This window comes from Neopelma chrysocephalum, unplaced genomic scaffold (genome assembly GCF_003984885.1).
Source record: "Neopelma chrysocephalum unplaced genomic scaffold, ASM398488v2 Primary Assembly neopelma1_63, whole genome shotgun sequence".
In the NCBI taxonomy this organism is placed as follows: Eukaryota; Metazoa; Chordata; class Aves; order Passeriformes; family Pipridae; genus Neopelma; species Neopelma chrysocephalum.
Genome location: NW_020897720.1, coordinates 948,011 through 969,879, shown reverse-complemented (window position 1 = coordinate 969,879; position 21,869 = coordinate 948,011). Strand labels below are relative to the sequence as shown.

General features: G+C 39.7%; 1 protein-coding gene across 2 annotated transcripts in view; it reads left to right on the top strand.

The window, feature by feature from the left end:
- CUNH5orf58 (chromosome unknown C5orf58 homolog) overlaps positions 1-21,869 on the top strand; it is a 58,580-nt gene that overhangs the window by 17,223 nt on the left and 19,488 nt on the right. The gene's annotated exons all lie outside the window — the stretch shown is intronic.

Sequence of the window (21,869 nt, the reverse complement as noted above, 5' to 3'; positions counted from 1 at the left end):
ATTAACTGATTAAATGGTCCAGAGTTCGGAATTTTGATTTGGCACAGCTGAACTTCTGCGCTTTTGTAATGTCTGTGCAAGTCTTGGAAATGAAAACATATATATTATCAATTATACAGTTTGTATCCAATTAAATATTTCTGAAACATGGAAAGGACACTTTGAAGTTTGGCTTTTTGTTGTATTCAAGTTCAGGGGTACTTACAGGCTTACTGTGCTTTTGAAAAAAGTTTATTTAATTGTTAGAAAACTCTGAAAAAATATCCCAGGCACCTTCCCAGGAAAGGAATTTGTCTCCCACCCAGCACTCTGTGTTGCCTCATTCAAGTGGAGCATCAGTCATGGGTTTGTCCTGGCTGTAGGATGATGAAAATAGAGCAAAATTCTGACAGAAGTTTGTGAAAGGGTTTGAACTTCCATGAGGTACTGGAAACATTAAATATGCAGTCAGTGTTTGCTCTTTGGGGATCACTCCATGTTCTGAGACTTTGCTGACCCAGCGAGGCCTGTGGGACACTGGGAGGTCCCAGGAGTGATGCTCACACACAGGGCAGAGCTGGCCAAGGTACACAGCTGTGCATGGAGCCCTCTCTGAAACCCCTCCTTCATACAGGAAGAGAAAAATGTATCCATCTGATGGTGCACCTGAAGCAGTTGTGTGATCTGTTGATACCAATGCATGTGCAGGATTTGTTAGTGCAGGTGCTTGAGGAAGATTTCAAAGATTTTTCATTTCGATTATTTGAATAAAGCACCAGAGTGAGGATGCTCAGAGCCTTCTGCACATGCATTTTGTTGTGCAGTTTGGATTTTCTCCTGAGATAGGCATTAGCTCCATTTCAAGCTTCCAGATAAGCTCCCAGGAGAGAGTGTGTTTATTTTAGAGGAATGAAAAAGACAGAAGAATTTGCTTTATATCATTGCTGCCCAAAATTGTCCCTAAAAGATCACACCGTGAAAAAATGCAGGTTAAATAGAGTCTCTGCTGTGTTATTCAGAGGTAAAAGATAAAAGATAAGCCTGCTGGCAACCAGAAACCTATTTCAGCTGCTTCTGAAGTGTGTCACAGACAGGTCTGCAAAGACATTTCACCATCTCACTAATAAAGGTTGTGCAGTATTGAACTGATCTGCAAACACAGGCTCAACTTGTGCGTGCCTTGTGCAGATGTGAGCATCTGGATTTGTGAGCAAGTGGAAGGACAACTTTTCAAGACCTTTGTAGTAAAGTAAGAGAAGTTCATTGCTCATTAACTGCTTTCCAATTGTCCTTTTATTTTGGTTCTGTTTAGGATTTTCGTTGCATGAAAATTCTAACTTACCAACACAGCTGTTACATAGCAGAGCAGTAAATAGCATTTTCAGCTTTAAGGGCTAAGGCTTTATAAAGGCAAGGGTACAAAAGGTGGTGCTTGACTTCCTTTGCACTGTCAGTGGTGTTCTGGCCTGCTGATTACCTTATTCAGTGGTTATTTGAAAATCAATAAACAAGGATTGTTTCTAAATCTGAAAATAATTATCAGTAATACAGGAGTGGAGAGGATAGTGATAAACAAGGATTGCTTCTAAATCTAAAAATAATTATCAGTAATACAGGAGTGGTGAGGATGGTGATGGGAGATGCTTTCTCCAGTCAAGCAGTAACTCCAGTCTCCCAGAGCTCATGTTTCATCCTCCTTCACTTTTTTGACATGAGGGAGGATTAAAATGATCTGAGAGTGATCATTCTGCCCTCTTAGAAACATGGTGACTTCTCACACTTGTGTTAATATTACCCTGGATGTAAGTCTGCTTCCTAAACTCTGTGGGTATTCTTGAGAATTCTTCCTCTTTGGTAGGACAGAACAGAGTTTCACATGAGAGAAAAGTAAGATCATAAGGAAACAGAATAAAGTAGGACAATAAATGAATGGTTTGCTAAGAAAATGTACCTAAAGTTTTAAAGCCTGAACAGCACATTCTACTTTTCCCCTCCCTTGCCCCCTATTAACTATGGCATTTATTCTGTGACTGGTGGTGAAGTCTGTGCCATCATCACCAAGAATAACCAAGAGTTTGGGCTGGTTTGAATTGAATATTTGTGGCATGTAACAAAGTACAGGGTAATTGAGATGCTGTTTGTTTGGCTGAATTGGGTAAATCTGACAACACCCAATTAAGTTTTGTCCAGGAAAGCAAGTGCTGTTGCCTGCATGGGATGGTGCTGGGATTTGTGGAAAGAGGAACTCTGGTATGGAAGGAACACCTGGGTTGCTGCTTTGGTGTGAGCTCAGGAGGATTTGATTTATAGGCATGAGGGGATAGTTTATAGGGAAAGCTTAAGGGAAAGAAATCTTTTCTGTGCTTTTCCAGCATCTTGCATAGGCCCTGTGTGTGTCTTCAGTCCTGGCACCAAATCCAACTGTCAGGCCTTTCCCAAAAGCATTAGTGGAACAAACAACAGCTAAGTGCCCTTTAAGTCAGACCTGAGCTGCTAAATTTGTCTGTCCGAATTTTCCTGGAAGAATGGAAATTTACAGTAAATGCAGCCCTGAAAGCAGAAGTTTTATTCTCTCTTACATTTCTGCACAGGTCAGCAGATAAAGCAGATACATTGTGTAAGCCTGGCAGCAGAGATGGTCTGTCTCAGAGGCATTTTATTAATTTTTCAGGAATATAAATCAAGATGATTTCATGTTGAATAAAGAATGAAATACTTTTTTTGCTCTCATTTCCGGACTCTCAGTAATCATTAAGGACAGTAAAAGGACTGCAGGGCAATTAGCTTTTTGACCCACTATTCACCATCAGTACATTCTGCCAAGGGTGGGAATAGTCTTAATGAGCAGTTTGCAAGTGGAAGATTTATGTACTTTCATCACAGGCAGATTTTGGAAGATTTTTGACTTTGTGGCCTGAATGGAATCTTTGAGGCAGTTACTAAGAAAATAGTAAGACTGGCTCTGGTACATGAGGAGATTTAATGCCTTAGAGAAACGGAGATGTGATGAACTTCCAAGTCTTGTTGTCGAGTTGCTGCTGAGTGGGACATCATCTTGCACTGCCATGCAATTCATGGGATCCCTTCTCCCCCTGTGGGGGCAGCAGAGATGAGATGAAATGAGGTGAGCAACAACCTTTCAGAGCTGAGATGGGAGGTAAATGTAAATGCAGATGATCAAATATATTCAACACATTCTGGCTGCTCTTCATAATTCCACAGTTCCAGACTCCTGAGCCTTCAAAGCACATATTTGCTGTGCAATAGTTAGATTTGTTCCCTTGCTGTGGGTGCCAGCTGGAAATAACCTGCTTAGCTTGATGCCTCATCTGTCTTTGTGTAGGAAAAGGAGGAAGGGAAAGGTAAAAAGGAGGAAGGGAAAGGTAGAAAGGAGGAAGGGAAAGGTAAAAAGGAGACAATGCACTGCTGCAGTTTGGAGTGTACCCCTGGCAATGGATAAAAGCTTTAAGCTAACATGAGAAATGCTTGGCAGTCCTGTTCCCTCAGGAGTCAGGTGCCTCATGATTTAACACATGGGTGTGATTCCTGTGCATAACCTGATCACCTGGCCCTCCTTCTCACAGTGAAAATGTCTCATTTTGAAAAAGAACTACTTTTCCTGTTCTGCCTCAGCAGGGACTACTCAGTCTCCTGGTTAGTGGGAGGAATAGCAGGGCTCTTTTGCTTGAATTCTTGCAAGAATAAAGCTGTGCAACACCTGCAGAGACAGGTGGGACAGGAGCTGGGATCACATTAGAGGCTTCAAGGGCTGGCACAGCACTCACGGCTTCCAAACTGAGGCACTTGAGCTTCAAATCCCTCAAAGGCACAGTGCTGTACCTAAGAAGCAATAAGGCTTCTTAGTCCTCCAAAACTCCAGTTGGAGTTGGTTGAAATCAGAAAGGATGAAGTTATAAATAATGATAGTTCTGGTGTCTTACTGTTGTTGTCAGAGTGAAATTTTCCTTGGATATTCTTAGATGAATGTCTGTCTTTCAGGTTTGTGAGAATTTGCTGCAGCTTCAAATGGAAGATTATTTTCCTGTCTGTTTTGGTTGTCATTCATAATCTTTAACAAACCTATGATTATTTATTATACACCATCTCTCATCAAGAAGGGGTTCCTTTTACAACAAGAATCTCCCCATAAAAATTAAAGTTGTTTTTTTCTATCTTCATTGGGGGTAAGATAAGGAGGCAGAATGTAATTAAAGCAGTTGATGATGCTCAGGTCTTTCAGAAAAACCCCAAACTTTCCATTCTATTCTATAGGTGCTTAAGATTAAATATTTCATTAGCACCTGAGATGAAATTTAGGTATGTATGCCTGAAAGCTTTAGCTAGAGTAAAAAACTAGCATTTTTTTAGAAAACAGTAGTTGTATGATGCTGTGGAAATAGTGTTACCTAAATACTGAGTCATGATTGCTATATGACTATTCCTGTAAGAGTTATAGTAAGACCAGACATGTCACTTAAAAAGAATAAACTGATCTTTAATAAAAGAATTTTTTGCACTCTACTACAATAAAATTGGTCTGCAAAGCTAAAATATATTCTGTTGAAGTATCTTCAGTGCCACTTTACTGAGATTCCACAGTGTGGCCACTTTTCATCACCTGTGGTTTCTTTAACAGGATATTCTGTGCCAACACGGGCTCAATAAGGTAATAGGGAATTTATTTCATTCAAAATAAAAAGCTATGAAATCCAAAGGTGAGCTTTATAAAGACCATATTGCCACTCAGTCCCGGGAAGATCTGTTTGACTCGATGGGAAATAGGAAATGTAGGACTTTCTGCTGAGACTGATCACAGTGCATTTGGCTTCCTGAATACAAAGCAAACCCATAAGGCAAGAGAAAATGCAGGGAATGACTGAAACAGCCTCAGTGACTTGGCTAAATCACTTAAACCAACATTCCTCATTCATGTTAGAGCAAAACAATGTTACAGCTGGAGTTATAATAGATTGCTGCTTAATAAGGCCAGAAGTTAGTCATCTCCTTTCAGCTAATTCCTGTTCAGCTTCCCCAGCTATAAAACCCTTATTAAAGAAAGTTTAGCAGCTGTCCTGCTCTCTGAGGCATGAAAAATCTTGACTAAGGCCTCTATACTGGGGTCAATGGAGCTTAAACCTTGATATACTGGGGCATGGGGAGGGCCCACCCCAGCTTTATATTCCCCAGTGTCCTGCTGGCCAATCCACAGAGCACTGGTTTGGTTTTGCCTCCCAAAAGCAGCTCGCCAGACCTCCTGCCTGGGAGATAACATCGTGTTTTCTGTGCCCCTCTGCAAGGTTAAGAGCAGCCAGCACCAAGCTGTGGGCACAGAGCAGAAGGGCAGGATTTAAGCAACCTCTGAGGCTGAGCTTCTACCATTCCCACTTTGGGAAAAGAGGAAAAGGTCGTCTTTAAGTTTTTAGGCTTCAAGTGTTGGGTTTGAGGAACACATTGGAGCTGCCAAGTGTGATTGCCACAATAGCTCCAGGGAAAGGATTACTGAAATCACCACCTGACTGGAAGTTCATTAAAAGTGTTAATGCAAAGTGATTAGTGATTGATACAAGTCAATTAGGTTGATGAGTCAACTTCTACTCTGAATAACATCATGTGACTGAAAGGAACAAAACCTAGCACAGAGTTGGAATGGTGGCTGCTACAGATAAAATAGTATTGGATTCACAGGATTGAGTTTTGATTCCTGTGTTTTTAATATTAATATTTTTTCCATTTATTCTGCGGTATGATTCAATTATGTCTGAAAAGCGGGGAAACAGCCTTGATTTTTGTTTTGACTGAGTTCTGTTTGTCAGTCCTTGTAACAAACGAAATACATTTAGTTCATTTTATAATTTGTTTCCATTTTGCACTTAGCCTGGAAAGTGTTATAAAAGACATTCCCAAGGGTAATGAACTGCTGTAAATATTCTGATGACAAGTATATAAAATATCTTTTGATTTGTTCGTTGGTAAATGAAAACTTTTCTTGTATCCAATTATAAAATTTAAGATTAACTCCCAAAATATCGAGATTAATCTGCAGAAGATTTCATGTGTAGCACAAACCTCTTTCTGTACCTTTCACTCATCAGCTGCTATTGCAAAATATCTTAGCAAGGGAAGAAGGGATGGGAGCTGGACCAAGGCCACCTGAGCAAAACACTGATTGGGAGATTGCAGTTATAGAATCCAGAATCATGTAAAACAATTTTTTATGATTAATGAAGATTGGTTAATGAGTAACTGGCAAAGAACAGCTCGCACCTCTGCGTGTGGTTATTTAGATGTAATTGGCTTTATGAAATCACAGGGCTATTGTATTTTATTTGGATAACCTTGTCTGATACACTAAAAATCACTCCACTGTTTTTACAAGTTTCTTTCTTTTCTTATTAAAGCAGAAAGGCTGACTCATTGTTCTTAATTCCTCTGTACACAGGCAGCCTCTGAAGTGCATGCCAGCATCCATGTTCAGGGAAAGGGTCAGGAAGAATGAGATTTAATGTAAATGGCAGCAAACTCAGGATTTTGGTATCATGTTATGCATAAAAAAATAATTCTGATCTATGTTCTAATTACAAATTGACTGGTGTTTCAGTTTGCTGCCTGGGGGTTATAGTATAAAAGGTTCAAGGCACTATTTCTTTTAAAGGGCATTCAGAAGTTGGATATTGTTATAAAGCACTGAGTTACAGAAGCAGTCAGGTGTTGGTGGGTTTGGATTCAGCCACACATTCCAAAATGTTGTAGAACACAAGAACAGTGACAGCTCCTGTGGATGTGATCTGCAGCAAAAGCAAATGCTAGTGATGGTTGGGTAGGTAACTTTTGTCCTGGCCGTTCCTTACTGTTATTTCATTTATTATTATTTTTGCTGACTTCTATTTGGTGATTTGCTATTTTGACACATACGAGTCAGCAAAATCATCTCACAGTTATAGCCCCTGGTAACCTGGCAGCACTGCAGCTGCAGCTCCTAAGGAATATAGTCACACTCTCACATATTTACTGATGCAGCTACCCTGTATTTTAACTCTAAGTGGATTCCACCAAGAATGGAGTTTCCTAGCTGTAAATACCTTCATTAAAGGAAAAGCTGAAAGAGAGAAAGAAAGAAAGGGAGAAAGGCAGAGAGAATAATGAACTTAGAAATTGCACAGAAATTCAGGGAGACATCACACGGGATGAGTCTATTCTTACTAGAAAACACCTGTTTTAGGCAAAAAGCAATTTGAAAACTAGGTTTGGAGGGGGGAAAAAAGGTATGCCTAATTCAACACACTAAAATATTCTGTATCTCTTTAAATCTCTTAAAATAGAGATTTCTGTGGTAATGTATTGTTTGTAGACTAGGATGTGCAAACCCTACCCCAAGGACTGCTATTCATCTCTTTTGTTATACCCAGCTCTTACCAACAATTTTCTGTAATTCTGCAGCCCAACTGACTTGGTGACCAGGCAGGTCCATCCTTCTGTGCCACCTGGAGTGTAAATAATAGAATCACAAGGAGGATTCCATCCATCACTGATGTCTCCTCTGAGTTTGATAGATTGACTTCAGGGATTTTTTTTCCATTGCAGGAGATAAAGTAATTATAAATGAATAATGGGTTATTTGATCAGTAAAATGTTTTAAAAAGGCCTGTATTTGATGGCTCCCTCGGTCATGGATTGGTACTTCCACAGCATGAACTGCACTCCTCTGATTTACTTTTCTTCCTCGGAAACACAGCCAAAGCTTTCACTGTGGGGATACAACAATATAAATATTGTGATTATCATCTGCAATAATGCAGCTTGGCTGAAGAGCAGGTGATTTGTTAACACTGGTTTAACACCCATTACCCACTGAAACAATGCCATCCTGCCTTCTGGAGAGGTCTCTACAGTGTGCCATGTGCTGCGTGGCACAAATGAATAGTGCAATGAACCCACATTTTTGGAGCTCTCAGGTACAGAATGGAGCTGGAAGCAGTTTCTGTCACAACAGTGACAGAACAGGGGAGCTTGTTCTCAAGGGAGAAAGTTGTCTCAAGAGAACCACTAATAAAAAAAAAAACATAAAGGAGGAGTGGGAAGAAGAAAAGGCCTGTTGGAGGGCTGGTTAGATCTCTGGAGGGCTCTGCACTTACACCCCTCTCATGTCCCCCTGTAAGAAGATGAGTGCCAGCGGTCATGCATCTGTGAAGGGCATATATGGCACAAACACCAGGAAATCCCTGGTGCCCTACAGGCACTCAGCACATAGTTTTGGGAGTGCTGGGGTGTAGCTAGGAATGCCAGAAATCAGTCCTACCAGGATGTTGTTGTTCTTACCACTGTTCTGTGAAAACCAGCACCAAGATTGCATTTTATTTCTCAGAAACATCCCGGCACCTGTCACACAGTGTTTGTGCTTATTGCCACAAGTTAAATTCTGAATTAGACACCAGATGGATGCTTTCAGATCTTAATTAAATCCACACCAGGCACACGCTCCTAGAGCAGAAATACACCATTGCAAAGAAATCAAGTGCTTTAGGGGATCCTACATCCAGTACAGGGTTAACAGGAAAGCAGGAAGCCTTATTTATGTGTCGTACAGAAATTGCCAGAGCTGCAGAAATACTGTTTTCTTTCAGTGATTAATGTGCTGGGTACAAGTGTGGCATCTGCTGCCAGCTTTCATTGCCAAAGCAATGGAAACAAAGCCTCGTGGAAGGCAGTGTGTCTGGGGACAGCTTGAACAGGACTGAGCCGCTTTAGATTTCAGCTGTTTTCTTTAGCACAACAGTGTGGAGCACTTTCTTGTTTGTAGGGTAAACACAGGGGATTGAAGTGATCTGTGTAGCACACAGGAGCAGTTGCCAACCCATAACATCGTGCAGAATGCAAAAATTCCGTGGCTGCTCCCTTGGGAGTCATGGGCTACAATCATCCTGCGTGTTGGTTTCAGTGTAAATAACAGTTAAATCATCGGGACAGAAAATCTGCCGGTAAAACTTTGAATAAAGTATTAGTTAGTTCATTTTCCTTACTTCATAATGCAAGTTTTGCAGACTCAGAGCTCAGTCCTCATATTGGTTCAGGAGAAGAGGCATTACCCACCACATTAACACAAGTGATGCATAAATGTAAGACTGAAAATGTAAATGGGCAGAGACTATTTCAAGCAATAATGTGGCTGTCCTTCAGACACATCAGCCTAGCAATCTCTTCATATTTGCAAAATAAATTTATTCATTCATAGTGGAAACCCATCACAGAGTGGCAGAAACATTTCAGTACTAAAACCAATAGATACAAACCCATCATGATGCAAGGGAGGGAACAGAGCAATCCCTGCAGGTTGTATGATTAGGGACAAGGATGGCTTTGGGAATCTAAGATGTTTGTTCTAAAACCCAAGTACTCTAAGCTTAATGGCAGCACAGAGAAACTGTACCTTCAACTGTACCTGGGAGCTGTGCTGAAACCAAGGAAACCTTCCCTATAAACGTTAGATAGGAGACCAATTCATGTGCCCTGCTGTTCCCATAAAATCAGCCTCTCCCAAATGGCCTCTTTGCAAAGAACAAAATCCCTCCAGATAGAAGAGAATAAGCCAGATTTCAACAGCCACAAAGGCTAAGCTAACATGCATCAAAAATGTGTATATTTTATATATTATATATACACCAAATAGATGGAATTAGATTTACAATTTTCCTGGATTTTGGTGCCTAGAACAGACTTGGTACTCATGTAGCTGACATGGTCACACACTGAGGAGAATTTCACGTTTCTGAGAACAGAACCTGACCTTCAGTCATGGTAGTCATGATCCTATAACTATCTTCACCATGCAAATGTGGCTATTTGCTAATGAACAGACAGCCCTCTGTGTTTAATCGCATCACACTTTTCAATCCCATATCTTTCCCTGGTGCCCGTGTTCCCTGTGGGGTGAGTCACCAGACTCCTCGGGTATATCCACCGTGTGCTGTGCACATTGATGCACCGAGAGGTGTGGCAAAGGACAGGGCAGTTCAAGTAAAAGGAAATTGAGATGGGTTTTCAAAGAGAATGTACAAATACCTCAGTGTTTGATTGCCAGGGTGGTGATTAATGGCAAACTGTAAGATAAGAACATACGGGACAAATCAGAGCGATTGCCGCTCGTTGGTTCGTGAAGTAGATTCTCCTCTGGTTTGAGCTGGCTTTTGGTGGTATGAACCAGGAATCAGGGACTCTGGCAGGGTAAAGATAAGCAATTCCTGAATTCTGGGGGCTTTCAAGTTGTACACAGAGCACACTGATCTCATGGGCTGAGATTTTCTGGCACTCTGTGAGGCCAATAAAAATGTTGCCCCAATCAGATATGATGGTGAAAATTAAAATTAAAACATGGTCTGCCCACATGAACACACAGATCATGCCCATGCTCAAGTTGATCCTACTCATTTAATTGTATTTACTTGTGCTAGAAAGCTAATGTTGGCTTCCATGTACATTCTGAGTTCAGGGAATATAGAGGGACTGTATTTAAACCCTGAATTAAACAGTGGCAATGTGACCTGCAGAATCTGGAGGTGCAGTGTGTCATCCGAATTTGTCCAGCTTATACTTGAGCCAGGTGAAAGAGTAAAAGAAATTTGGAGCTTCTACATCTTTCCCTTGTATTTATACAATCCTTGTGTGCTTTGGTGCAAGTTGCAGTTCCAGCAAAAAGCTGTAAAAGTTGCTGTGTTCCAGATCATAAATTGGGCTGAGATGGCAGTGCTGTGTGATGAGGCTTGCACAATACCCATGCAGCTTGTATCTGACTCAAGGCTTTGCTATTAATTCCTCACTTTCATGAACACAGAATTAACTTCCTGTTCCTTTCAGCTCTCTGAAGAACACGTCCTGTTGCGTGACACAAGCACAAATCTTTCTGGACAGTATAAAGTTCCTCGATGTGTAAAGCAGTGAAGCAAGATCATCTCTGAAATGATTCTGCATTTCCCCACTCCCCAGTGTCTCACAACTCTGGAAAATGAAATGAGTTCTGGCCTGAACCTTCCTGCTGTTATCTAACTCCCACTGTACTGCATGTCAATTATTAACATCAGTGATGATAGAAATCTTAACACATGCTAGAAACAGGACTCCTACATAAATTTGTTAATCTGTATTGTTTTGCCCTATGATATCTCTTTTAGAGCCCACCTCTCTTCGGCTCCTTTTCCAATGTGCTCTCATAATTGGAGTGTTTTGGCCTGAATTGGTGCTTTCAGCCTTTGGAAGGCAGAGTGCAAAAGCTGTTTATTATCTCTTTCACCCACCAGCCAAAGATCTTGTTCATCATATGCAAACCTTCTGTTTGAGTTAATTTTACCCAACAAGAATACCAAAAAGACTTTAAAGATGACAGAAGACATTACTAAATGACTTAGCTGAGCTCTCAGATCAAAACATATATATATAAAAATATAAAGGAAGTCATGGAATATATGCGTGGAAAAGTCGTCTTCTTCTTCTTGTTGGCTTACTTAATGTTTTTTTCAGTAAAGATCCTTTAATTTTTCTCAAGGTAATAAATAATGCAATGTAAAACCTGCTAAGTGCCAACAAAATCAACAGTCCAGTCAAGTAAAGCTTGGGGAGCAGGAGGGTGCAGGTGGATGTACAGTCCAGACACCTGGGATGAAGCATGAAAACAAGGGGCTGATTTGGCTTTGTGCTACTTCCAATGCAGGTTTGAAACAGGACATCCCGAGGAGAAAGTACTTTGCATTTTCCATCTGGGAAGGCTGAATGTGTATCCAGCCCTCAGGAAACAGTAATCTTGGTACAGTACCTGTGTTGGGGATGGAGGAAAATGTAATTAGAAATGTGTCTTTCTACTGTTTCTTTTCAGAGGATACAGTTTTAAGCTTTTCCATCTGGTAAGTGTCAAAGCAGATTTCCATCTCCTTTAACCTTCTCCAGATTTGGGGTTTGGGGAAGAGATTCAGGGACCCTCTTGACAACCTGCCTTCGTCCAACATAAAATGGTCACACCCTGAATCTGATTCAGGAGGAGTCTGGAAAGTGAAAGAAGTGCAGGACTAAGCTCATGGCAGACTTCTCAACAGGATAAACAAGTAGTGGGTAATCCCACCTCCATTGTTTTTTGTACCATAACGGAAGTGTGCAAACAGCATAATATGTACTCCTTTGGGTACCTGAATATTGCTGTGTACCTGGCCAATGAAATATTGAGATCAGCCTGAAAAAAAGAAACTTTTCCAGCTGAAGTTTCCCCAGCTTCCTGGAGCCAGACCAGTAGAGCTGTTCTAGTGTTGCAGGTCTGAGCCAGGGATTTATTCTGAAGAGTCACAGCCTGTTATGGTTTCTGTTTTCCTTTCTCAACTAGAAAAAAAAGCTGCCAGAAGTAGTCCATAGATGTGAGTGTGCTCCTTTGCAAGGAAGCTGATTTCTGATCAGAACCTGAGAGGGGTCAGCTAAATGTCAGCAAGGCTGTAGGTTGCATCTGCACAGTCCATACTTTATATGTAGCAGGAGCATTAAATAATAACAGAATGAATCAGTGATCCAGGTATGTAGAAGTGCTACTTATAAATTCCTAGGAATTATGTAACTGCAGAGCCCATTTGTATAGGTCAGCTATGAAAATATAGTTCCTTTTTTAAGTCAGGTGTGTTTTATCTCTTTTCAGCTCTGAGGTGAATCAGTCCAGAAGCTTTTTTGTGTTTGCTTTATTTCACATCAAATCGCTGATGAAATGTGTGAAGGAACCTTGTAAAATCAAGGGTATCTAATAGGATTGTTATTTTAGATGCAGAAGTCTTAAAACAGATTCCCCCAATAAAATGTAGGAGACCAGGACAAACTCCTCCTTAGAAAGAGAAGAGGCAGTGTAAAGTTCTGATGGATGAAATGAGCTTGAAAATAGTCTGGATGTTGTGTTGTTTCACAGAGTGTTCTTTCATGTTCCCAGGGAGAACAGCCATAGATAATTTGCTGTAGTATCAAAACACACAGTGCTGAGCACAAATAATTTGGGAAGATTCGATACATTTGGGATGGATATCATCTGTGAGATCCTGACTATAGGAGAAATGCTGTGGATTATCTCACTGGGCACTTTTCTGATGACAGGAGTAGTCCTCTGTGTTTCAGGTCAAATGCTTTCTCCGAAACAAACCCCAAACCATCAACAACAATACAAATACCTGCAAAAAATCAGGAAGAAATTAGTTTTTATTTTGCAATGCACTACATCTGGGAGTAAGATGTTGAGAAGCAGTAGTCATAGAAGTGTTGCTAAACATTTTCTCCTTAGTACACAGGATTTATGATGAAACTGGTCACATCAATTTAAAGAACCATTACAGAAGGCATTATCCTGGAATGAGAGAGGGTTTAGTTTGGAAAATTCAATAGAAAAAAGGAGTTATCATAGTACATGAAGTACTGTGGGTTATGGAGTGATGTATCAGTATCAAAACACTTAGTTGCCCTTGGACATCACTGTGGGAATTACAGCAGATCCACTACTTTGGTGAGATGAAAAGTATCCTATTAAGACATATGGTATGTATTATATTTCTATATAGTTTTGTAGTCATGGTATCAGTTACACAGTAGCATGGGTGAATATTATCACCATTCTAAAACGAGATACAGGAGATGTGTCTTGTTTGTCCTGGCCTGTTGCACTGTGATGGCAGAATTGGAGGCTGTACCTGCAGCTAATTCCAACTAATTCCCAAGTTTATTCCTCCTCCAAGTCTTCAAAACACATGATACCATTGCCATCCCTAACTCATTAGAGCTCAAAAAGGCACATGTGGTGACCTGATGAATTTCCAATACACATGAAGAAGTATTAAGGACAGTGAATTAGAGATTGTTCACGTGGAATTATTGTCTGTCATCTTTGCTCGGGGAAGGAGATTAATTAAAATGATCATTAATTAAAATGATCATTAAAATGATCAAGGAATTGGAAGATTTCATCATAGCATGAAAGATAGAAACATGTTTAATTGAACAAAACATAAGCAGTGTAGGGTCCAACTGATAATGTTGACACAAAAACCAGGAGATATAAATTGGCTAAGAATAACTCGAATTTTTAACACTAGAATTTTTATATAAGGTCAGTCAGAGCAAAGAAAATCTGAAATGGTCCTCCAAGAGAAGCAGTGAGAGGGAAAAAATCTTTTAAGATGACAGGATAAAATGATGCAGTGCCATAAAAGTCAACTGTACTCAGTTACAAGTGGGATCACCTTGCAGTCAGTGTACCTCTAATCCCAAATTTCTATGTACCACTGGAAAGCAGGCAAGAATTTCATCATCCTAGAACTAGACTCTTCCTTTCCCTGGACACAGGGCTATCACAATTTTGAACAGATTGCTCATAGTGGGTATTGGTTAAGCAAGAACTGCCATGGAAACTGCAGTCCTGCATCCCCTGCTGCTGGGAGCCATGTGGTGCTACATGAACAGCAGCAATGGGCAGCTCAGCTAATGATACTGAGATGGACTTACCTTATTTTTTGCCTTTTTTTTTTTTATAATTAATGTTTACAGCATTAATTCCATGCTGTCATTAGAGCCTGTTGTTATGCCAAGGCATTAGTAAGGTGAATCTTGAAATCCCATGCTGCCCTCTTGAGGGTGTTTGGGGGTTGGGGTTTTTTATGCAGTTACTGTAAAAAAAAAGGACATTTTAATGAATTTTTTTTTCTTATGGAAATTATCAGCTTAGGCATGAGCATTTCAAAGCCCTCTATGTGTTTTGGATGTTCCAAAAGGAACTGAGCATCTAAGTCCTTGCAAATGATTTCATTTCTCCCCCTGAACTCCTCAAAAGATCTAGAGGATCATGTGCAGAAGTGCCAATGGCTGGGAGTAGAAGTAGGGTTGCTTTCCTACAAACGTTGTTGTAGTTAGATTTGAACACAGAAACAATTTGCAGAATGGGAAGAATCATGTCTCCAATACTCAGGCATTGACCAGCTCCCTTGCATGAGACAGGCATGGTCCTGCTCCCCTCCAGGGTGGGAAGGAGCACAATGACTGACACATCCTCTGCCGCAGAGATTTGGCTGCCTGGTGGTTTCTCCCGTCTGCAGTGTCTCATTTGAAGTGATTTCTTAAGAGAACTAAATGTGTCTATATTGGCAAAACAGCAATTGCAAGTGGTTAGAGCAAGTGCTGTAAAGAGGAGGAAGACTGACAGAAATTGAGTCTGATAGTTGGGGTGTTTTTAACATTAGAGAAGAAAAGTCACTGGAGTGACTCTGTCTAATAGTCTCTCTTAAATGATTTGTTTCACATGAGCTCAGCTGGACAGTGGTGGGAATAGGGTTAGGTGAAGTACGTTGCCTAATTGCTCATTTTTCATTCGTTGCTCTGGGAATCAATTTATAGCACAGTGTGTTCATCAGAGACAAACAGACTGGAACGAGAGAGGAAGGAGCTGGTTGGGTGCCACGTATTTCTGTGCCACTGTAAGGCTTGGATTTGACAGGATATGAGAAGACATTTTAGCCATCTGTCTTCTCTCCTGCTCCACTGTGCTTGTGCTATTCCAAGGGGTTCCTAGAGAAGATAAATGACAGCAGCTACAAGCAGAGGTGTGCTGGGAGTGATTTCTGCTGGTAGAAAGTCTGACAGAGCTTCTGCTGCCTTGACCAGAGGCAAAGGTTCCCATTTGTCCATGCAGTTTTGGAACATTTACTGTCTGTCCCTCCTTCCAAGACTGAGCTGTGTCACCAGGAGCAGGACTCAGAGCCAGGGCAGTGTTTGGTGAAGCTCCTTCCAGCCTGTGCCATGCTTGGCACACAGCACTTGGCTGGCAATGAGGTGGGAATGACTGGCAGTTGGAATGGCAATGCCAAAACGAATGCCAGCTTTGCACTATGAATTTCCATTCCAGCTGCTCAAACAGGAATCCTGGATTCCTGTAGTGCATCCCCATCCTGCCAGCCCTGACTAGAAACTTGTAATTGTACTTCACTGAGCAAATATCTATGGAATGACTGATGCCAATGAACCTCAAAACCATCCCCATTACAGGGATTAGTGTTACTAAATATAGAAGGAGTGTGTATTTTTAATATCATATAAAAAGAAAACCAATGCCCTTTTCTGGTATCTTGTAAAATTCCTGAAAAATAGGCAATAGTCCATGTATTTCTTTTTTCAAGAGTAAGTATAAATATTCCTTAGCCAGTCTTTTTGTATGTGAAATTTCCAAGCCCTCCATACTGTACTTCCTCATACATATTTTCAAGAATTCTTGTATTCTCTCTGTAATAATTGGCACACAGGATGAATAAGCACCACTACAAATAAGCAAAAAGCCAAGTAAAAAAGGAACTAGAAGTGTTTATAGCTGACTATGAAAAAGAACTCCATTTTCCACTGCTTGCCTGATGGAAAGCCAAACATTTACTTTTAAATGATCAAATGCTGATTTCCAGATCAGCCTATACCTGATAAGGCCTTCAACCAGGCAAAACCCCCACAAAACAGCCAAACCCAAAAGACCCCAAGAGCTTGACTGAATTTTATTTCAAATATGGAATAATGTATTTAGAAATAATTTGAAAAGCAGGTCTACTGATATAAAAAGCATAAATTTCTTCTTGAAAATTAATCCCATTTACTGACACTGTTATTTTTCACAAACAAAGCTTTTCCATGTGGAAAGAGCTTAGCTGAGGACAGTCTCCTTCCTTTCCCTAAAGCAGAACAGCCATGGCTTGTTCCTCAAGGCCATGTGACTCTGCAGCAGTTTTCCTGCCTGATCTGTCATGTCTTTTCACTTGTCTTGGTCCTGACTTCTTAGAGACCTGAAAATTGAGAATGTAAAGTGACTTCAGCAGATTATCTGGGTTTGTCACATATTTTGGAGGTCTTATTGGTAGAAGTGTCTGCAGACACTGTAGGCTTGAAAGCTGCCAGTGTTACATTACTGGAACTTCTTATGTAACTGTTTTTATGCCTTTGTTTAAGATAAGATTTTGGTACATAGAAATCCTTACGGATTAGTGTAATTACTGCTATAGTAATCCTCAGATAAGTGTAATTAATAATAGTCAGTTATTTAATTTATCATCTCAGATCCTGTTTCTTGGCAATGGAGCAATTCTTTTGCCTGGTTTCATTCTCCTACTGTAGACTCATTGCTTCTGAAGGGGCACAACTCTGACCCTTTCAGATCTCAGACACAGAGCTAAGTTCAGTAGTTTTACACACAGACCTGGATCCTCTACTTTGAAGCAGCTGAGACAAAAATGATAAAAGATGAAGTACACAGCAAATAAAAAGTGTTGGGTGTTGTCCCTGAAGCTCTCACGGGCATCCTCCTGGTGAAATAATGAAGGAAATTCCTAAGGACATTAACCACAAGCAAAAGGCAGGAAAAATTAGAAGATATTTGAACAATCTGAAAAAGACCATCTTGGAAAGAAGTTTCTGGCTGAGGAGGTATTTAGAGAAGTTGCTGAGAAGATCTTGAATAGAGAACTTGCCCTGTGACACCGAGGTGTGAGAGCTGTAGCTGTGAGTTTCCATATAATAAATATCCTGTACATATATGTGCTGAAAAACTTTAAGTGTTGATTTACCCTGGAAATAACTGCAAATTGTACTCCCTTATCCATCAGATGTGCATATTCAGTTATAACTTCTTACTAAAGGTGAAGAAAAAGGATTAAAGGAACATTGTTACAAACAGCTACAAACACTGACCCAGCTCAGCTGAGAACTGAGGAGCTGGGTTGATTTTCCGTGGCCTCAGCAGCGTTCCTCATGAAGTTCTAGATGGTGACACATAAGCAGAGACCCTCCCACCAGCACAGAGGAGATGGAATCACTGCAGCCTGCAAATCCCTCCTGTTGTTGGGGGTGTCAGGATTAGACCAAACTCAGTTAAACTGATCGTCCACAAGACCAGAAATTAAAGGGAGAAAAGTGTCTGTGACATGATCGTAGTTACAATTTAAGCACTTTAAAGGCACTGTTTGAAACAGAAAATGTATTGAGTGTCAAAAGAGTGCTAACAAACCTGATGCCTTTCCAGAACCTTGATAAAATGTGTTATACAGACTGCATGGTTTTTACTCTTTCCTTCTAACTGACTCTCCACAAATTTTTCCCTCTGTGATTATAAGTCAGACTTAACTCAGGTGTCCTGGAGGACATGTGTTGGTCCTTATGTTAACAAATATAGATGGCCATCTAACCATAGTGTTAAGTAAGCATTTGCAGTCAGATAGATAATCCACCATACAGCTTGACATATTCATTATTTAGACACAAATAATCCACCATACAAGTTGACATATTCACCATTTAGGCAAAATGGAACCTACTTACATAAAGATCAGATTATCAGCTAAAAGCTTTCTGCAGGATCAAGTTGTTCAAGCTTCATTATAAATAAGATTCAAAGGCTTAAATTCAGGAAAGTGTTCTGACAGCATGAGGGATTTCTCTTTAAACATATGGTTCAAATGATGAAACATCATCTGTATGTGACCTTCTGAAGGTTATGATGAAGAAAAGACTTTGGGGCTGTTTTGGTAACAAGGGTATCACCAACAATGGCAAAACAGGGCAGACTGAACTCATAAACATTACATCAGACCTGTGCTGGAGATAACATGTTTACTAAACTTCTCCAAATGAGCTGATACCACGAGTCATCTCATTGTGATCAGCACTGGGATTATTTCCTGCTAAGACTGGCCTGCACACTGGTATATTATTGCTTGCCCAAAATATTGAACTTAGAAAGTGAAGCTGTCTTTATTTTGTGTAAATAAGCACAAGTGTTCTCTCCTGGAAGGACAAAAAGGTTGCTAGCAAATGCAAATAATGGAAAATACCAGCATGGTAATGATAAAGACGTTTGGAGTTCATCTGTTTTTAAGGAAATCTGATTTTTACATTGATAAGTGCAAAATTTATACCTTTCAGTGTTTTTGAGGAATATAATATTTATATGTTGAATCCAGCAAAACTGGCCTTTGGTGTTTAAATAGGTTCTCTTATCAGATGTATCTTAAATTTTGGAAGTTCAAAACCTACTAGACTTAGTACTCCATGAAATAGGATAGAACTTTGTTCAGGTTTTGCTGCGTGATGTTCATTGTCTTCTCAGAGATCACTTCATATTTTGGCAGCTTCCAAAAGCAAAGGAGAACAGTGTGGATTCCACTTAATTGGGAGGAAAAGAAAGTGGATAAATAAATGTATAAAACCAGGTCAGAGCACTTGTCTGCCTTTCCAGAAGGATGCAACTTGAATTGGTTAATGGTATTTTTATAAAACTTTATAAGTATTAAAAATATTCTGTAGATATTTAGGCTCATTTTCAATGGACTGTGAAGCCAGACTGTGCTCTTATGACCCTGTGTGTACCAATGATGGGTCCTTGGGAACTTGCATAACTTGGAAAATAAACCAGCAGTATGTTGGAAAAGTTGCTCTGGTTGCTGAACAAAAAAGGGTGAGTGTTTTGTACGGAGAAAAGTGTCCCTATCCCTTGTTTTGGCAGAAACAGCACATGGGTTAAACACTCTTATTTGCTTTATCTTCATTTCTGTGGCTCAGTTGTGTCCACTGAGCCTCAGACTCCTCTGCATTAACACAAGTGACCCTTCCAACGTGCCTTTCCCTTGCCGAGCCTTCGCAGCAAAACCAAATGTCAGTTTTTGTCTAAAGAGCTAAAAACATATTTCACATACCAGAGGTACAAAGGTGCTGCTGAACCAAATGACAAGCCAGACATTTAAATTCTGCTTCTGCTGAAATTTCTGTCCCACTTTTTTCTAGTGCAGAGCACAGCAGCTCTGTGTGACAGCACAACTGTTCTGCCATGCAGCAAAGTAAATTAATACTTTGTGTGAAGGCTCAGGTCAAAATAGTTGATGGCTTGTAGTGCAGAAGCTCCACTGGTACCTGATTAGCCAATACTGTAACATATAAGTGGAAACCTGAACACATACTCAGATTTATTCCCAATTCAATTTTTGAAACCATTTGTTTTTAGGATCAGCATTATTAACATTGCTTGTGTGACAAAAGAACCCCATCAACACAGAGAGCAGATGACCTTTTCCAGTAGTGTATGCTAAATATATCAAATATTATAATTAATTTCAAATAAAGAAACATTAAAATATAAGGAAATAAAATAAAAAAGGCAACATAAAAATTCTAATGACCTTGAAAGAAAATTAAGGTTATGTCTAATGTTGTATTACCTAATCCTTAACACTTTTCAGTACTTTCTTTGACTGCCTTAGGGACTGCAAATTTAACCAAAGTTTCAGATAAATATCTATGAAAGACAGTTGAGCTAAAAGCAAGATAAATATTTTTATATCACCAAACAGAATTCTTCAGTATTTTTGGAAATGTCTCTGATAATCAGGAAATCTTCAATTTAATTTTAAAACATTGTAAGCAAAATTTTGCCTTCCCTTCATGAGTCAGTTTGGATTTCTGGATCTATTTCTGCTTGAGAAGAACCATTAAAGAAAATACATTTGCCAGAATTACTTAGAAGAAAGATGAGCTAAATTCAAAGGTTTGAATTTGCACTTAAATCCAAATATGTGGCTCTCCTTGACTTTAACTTAGAGGAGAGCAGAGTTTAGCCATGATCTGTTGTTATCTGTTCTGGATATGTTGAGCAATTATATTGTTGTTTCCAGCTGTCATATGATGTGACAAATGGAAGTGTGTGCTGTATGTATGAAACCACAGCAGCTAAAGCCTGCCTGTAGTTAACTCCCTTCACCAGCAATGACACAAAAGGATTAATACAGAGAAAAAACCATCTGGCCTCACATTCCTTAACTTCCTAATTGCTACAAGGGGTTCATTTAAGAAAAGGAACTAGTTTGAATCAGCCTTATAAAATGCCTTATAAAGCATTATATTGTCAAAATATTTTTTGAAAGTTGTAAAGAAAGTTGTTTGGCATAATGAAAATATGCCACTTTTTTTGTTTCCCACAGGGGTATATTTTCCATATTTATGGGATTTATGTACTTGCAACAAAAAGACACCTCAATGGTCTTCCCTGTTGCTAAACATCCAATAATTATTGGAATTCCCTTGTCTATGTACAAAGTAGTATTTTTCACCAAAAAAGCCCTTTCCCTATTAAAAGAATAGGAAAATAGCAACACTTTTTTTTTCATTGCAACTAAGAATAATTACTGAGCAGAAATACAGGAATATTGTCCTGGATTCACAGCTCAACTCCTTGTGTGTTCCTCTGAGCCACATGTTGGCACCAAGGTCCTCACAGCCACAAAGCCCTAAAATTGTTCCATATTGATATTACTTGTATATGACAATTAAGGTTGGACTTATCTGGCTGCTGCTAAGATTTGAAACCTGTTCTCCTTCTGTTTTAAAGTTCAAAGAAATAGTACAACAGTCTTGCAGTAAATCCAGTTGGTAGAAAGGCTTCACAATTTCAATCACAATGAAGTCAAATACTTGTCATATTAAAAACAACATTGCAAGAAGGACCTATGTCTTCTCCTAAGGTTCTCCCAGTTGACTGTTTGTCCAAAATTGAGTTAAAATATTTATGAAAGCAGTTGTATGTAGCTCTCAAAGGCACCAGTGTTCCATCTCCACACGGTTCTTATGGTGCACACATTTAATTAGTCTTACAGGTACAATGGTGGCTTGCATTTGTCAGTCCTTACAATATCCATTTCTTTCATTTAATTGAACTTTATCATTAATGCAATATATTTACATTGAAAATCCTGTTATAGTACTAAAGCAATTTTTCTATTGCCAGATTTGCAGTTAATTCAGGATTTGAATTATGCTTGACCTCATTGTTCCAAGTAAGAGAGTTTATTAGAGTGGATCTGCAGAGATTGGAAATGGGA